This window comes from Octodon degus, unplaced genomic scaffold (assembly GCF_000260255.1).
Source record: "Octodon degus isolate 3935 unplaced genomic scaffold, OctDeg1.0 scaffold00010, whole genome shotgun sequence".
NCBI lineage: Eukaryota > Metazoa > Chordata > Mammalia > Rodentia > Octodontidae > Octodon > Octodon degus.
In genome coordinates, this window is record NW_004524586.1 from 10636170 (window position 1) to 10640015 (window position 3846).

Consider the following 3846-nt stretch of genomic DNA (forward strand, 5'->3'; position numbering starts at 1 on the left):
TTTTAGGGAAGGGTCTACAGGGTGTTCAGGTACAGGGTGTTCAGGGTCTCCCTACTAGATCGGAAGGACTCCCAATGATCCTCCTGTTCACAGCTTCCGAAGAACAGGATTACAGATGTGCACCACCATGCCCAGTCTCAGTCACGGCTCAGTGCGCCCCAGAGGTGGGGCCAGCATGGCAACCCTGGGGATCAAAACCCCAGGCCCTGCTTGGAGGCGCTTTAATCTGCTGAGCTATTTGGCTGACCCTTAAGGATTTTTTCCTTTTGGCCACTTCAGGCTGCCTTAAGAGCGGGTCCTGTGCAGCGTCTGGAGGACTATAGTGGAATATAGTGAAATTTCACTATGTTGGAATATAGTGAAAAATCCAACTGGGGAGATGGCTCAGTAGAATAAGTGCTTGCCTGGCAAGCTGTAAGGGCCTGAGTTCAATCCCTGGTTGGGGGGGCGGCGTGAAGAAAAGGAAAAAGACATAAGAATTGTGGCTGGAGGCGCATCTGTAGGAAGCCAGGCCTCACAATAACCTTGCAGCCAGCAGAGGTGGCACTAGCCGTAATCCTAGCACGTGGCATAGGGGTGGAGGAGGAGGATTGCCCCAGGTTCGAGGTCAGGCTGCTCTACATAGTGAGCACAGTGACAGCCTGAACTACACAACGAGACCCTGTCTCAAAAAACAAAAAAACGCAGCTGGGGATATAACTCAGTACCACAAGGACCTGCCTAACAAGGGCAAGATCCTGAGTTTGATTCCTGGTGCAAAAACAAACAAAATAACAACAACGACAACAACGAAAGATGCAGTGGCCAGGCCTGTATGCCTCCCCATGGGGTAAACAGTAACTGGAATTGTACTGTAATGAGTTGTTTCAGTGAAGTCCAGGTGTGCATCAGTCACCCAGGTGGGTGACCGAGCGTTCGACCAAGCCTTACCCCCAAATGCCATCATCCATGTTCCCTTGGTATGTGACCATTTTCCTATTGGACAAGTAATACCAAACACCTATTATTTTATATTGCATTTGTATTGCATAATTTTAATCCTATCTGTTGATTGCATGACCCATGTTATATCCACTCTGTGACTGCTGTATGCATTAGCCCTGACAAAGGGCAGTGGCAACCCATTTTCAGGTGCCGCTTGTCTCCCAGGAGCTAGTCTTATTCCCCAGTAAACCTTTCCTACTCTTAACTTCCTTTGTCCTTTGCAGTTCATTCTTAGATTTCAGAGGACACGGGAGTTACATTTTCCCCTTATATCCAAAGGGTGCGTTAAATTCTTCATCTCAGCACCAGGAAGCTGCTCAGAAGCAGCCTGGTGAGGGGAGGAGGAGCAGACAAGAAGAGACAGACCAGCTCTGCTTCCTGCTCTCAGCCACCCCCAGGGAAGTCCCACAAGGACCAGGATTGTTATCCTTTTTTTTTTTTTTTTTTGGAGGAACCGGGGATTGAACTCAGGCCCTTGCGCTTGCCAGGGAAGCGCTTATTCCACTGAGCCATCTCCCGACCCCTGTATCCTTTTTATTAGGTTATCAATATATACTAATGTAAGCATGCAATTCCTTTTGTTGCCGTGGGGTCCTGAATGGGTTTCTAGGTTCTTGTGTGTGACAAAGAATTGGACATGGTATACAAAGATAAGAAAAAAAGAAGCAGCAGGGCATGGTGGTACATGCTGTAATCCCAACACTCAGGAGGCTGAGGCAGGAGGGTCATTACGAGTTCTAGACCAGCCTGCGCTACAGAGTGAGCTCAAGGCCAGCCTGAACTGCATAGTGAGACCCTGTTTAAAAAAAAAAAAAAAAGGAAAGAAAAAGAAAAAAAGAAGCAATGTTTTTCTCAACTCATAGTATACTCAGAATGAGCAGGTGATGCTGGTGGAAGGAAAAAGCTACGAGCATCAAACATACTGAGTTTAAGAGCTTAAAACACTGTGCTGGAAAAAAAACCCAACAAAACAAACAAACAAACAAACCCAACACTGTGCTGGTTCTAGGGTGCCTCTCACTGGGTCTTTGTTTCTTTCTTTGTTTGCTTTTTTGAGACTGGGTTGTATTATGTACTCCAGGCTGGCCTTGAAGTCATGGCTACCCTCCTGCCTCATCCTCCCGAGTGCTGAGAGTATAGGCATGTACCACCACGCCAGGCCATGATTCTCCCATTGGTTCTTTTTAAGTATGATTGACAACTCAGTTGACAGGCTGCTGAGTCATGTCAGCTGTGCTGTGTCTACAGCGCATGTCCTGTCCCATAATTCAACCTGGCATGATTGATTGGATGTATGAGATGCAGTCCACAGGAATTTCTTTCTCTCCTTTCTTTCTTTCTTTCTTTCTTTCTTTCTTTCTTTCTTTCTTTCTTTCTTTCTTTCTTTCTTTCTTTCTTTCTTTCTTTTTTGCGGAACCGGGGATTGAACTCGGACACTTGGGCTTGCCAGGCAAGCGCTTATTCTACTGAGCCATCTCCCCGGCCCCAAGGAATGAATTTCTAATACTCTCTAAGTGAAGAAAGGTTATTGTAGGTCATGCCAGCAGGGTTGACATGTGTATGTCCTGGTTTGAGATTCAAAATTTCTTTCCAGAGGGTTGTTTCTCTCTTTGTGTCTCTCTTTCTCTTTCATTTCATATTTTTGTCTTTTTATTATGTAGTTCAGGATGGCCTTGAATTGACTTTGTAGCCCAGCCGGGCTGACCCCAAACTCCTGTGAGCCTTCTGCCTCAGCCTCTGCCTCGAGTGCTGGGATTAAAGGTGTGCACCACTTGGCCCAGCCTGGGTTTTTCTTATTCTTATCTCTGTCTCCAGATGTTGAGCTTTAGGACAAAGTTCAGAGAAATGAGCCTGGAGGCATTGTCCAAATTCAGTTGAGCACAGCCCTAATTGTATTAATCTATATTACTTTGATTCCAATCTATTTATTTACGGGAATAAGTTTCCTCAGGATTTACATTCTCATAAAGGAAAACTATAAATAGAATGATGCTGTGCTTCAGATTATTTTTAATAATTATTTAATAAGCAAGGGTGATGCAACAACCTAGGCTACATTCTGAGACCCTGGGCTACACAGTAGCCAATCTGGGCTGTATAGTAAGAAACATTGTTTCAAAAACAACAAAAACCATTTTTTTTTTTTTTTTTTGCGGAATTGGGGATTGAACTCAGGCCCTTGCGCTTGCTAGGGAAGTGCTTATTCCACTGAGCCATCTCCCCAGCCCCAAAGCCATCTTAGTAATGAACAAAATTAGATCTAGTTGCTATTTTGCTGAATTGTGAAGTCCCAGTTACTGGAATAACAGGCACATCAAAGACTTTTCAATCTTATGGATCCAAGTCCAAAGCTTTGTGCCACTACCATAGCGCTTCATCTTCCAGCCCGAGGAGGGAATTTTGTTGTTGCTGTTATGTATGTATGTACGTATATATGTATGTATGTATGTGAGACAGGGTTTTGCTATGCAGTTTAGGCTGGGCTTGAGATCCCTTTATAGCCCAAGCTGGCCTCAAACTCCCCATAATCCTCCTGCCTCCTGAGTGCTGGGATTACAGGCACGTGCCCCCACACCTGGCAATTGCTGTTGTTTTAGGTAGAATTTTGCTGGCTTTGAATCTGCTGTGTAAACCACACTGGCCTGGAAGGCACAGTCCTCCTGCCTCAGTCTCAGCTGGGATTTCGGGATGTGCCACCACCTCTAAGCCTGGCTCAAAGGAAATTTTAAAAAGAGTCTTATGGTCCCAGGAAAGTATTTTTACATTTAAATGTATATTTGGTACAGGGTCTCACTACGCAGATCTGACTCATGGTGATTCTATTTTCAGCCTCCCTGGCACTGGGATTCTTTTTTTTTTTTT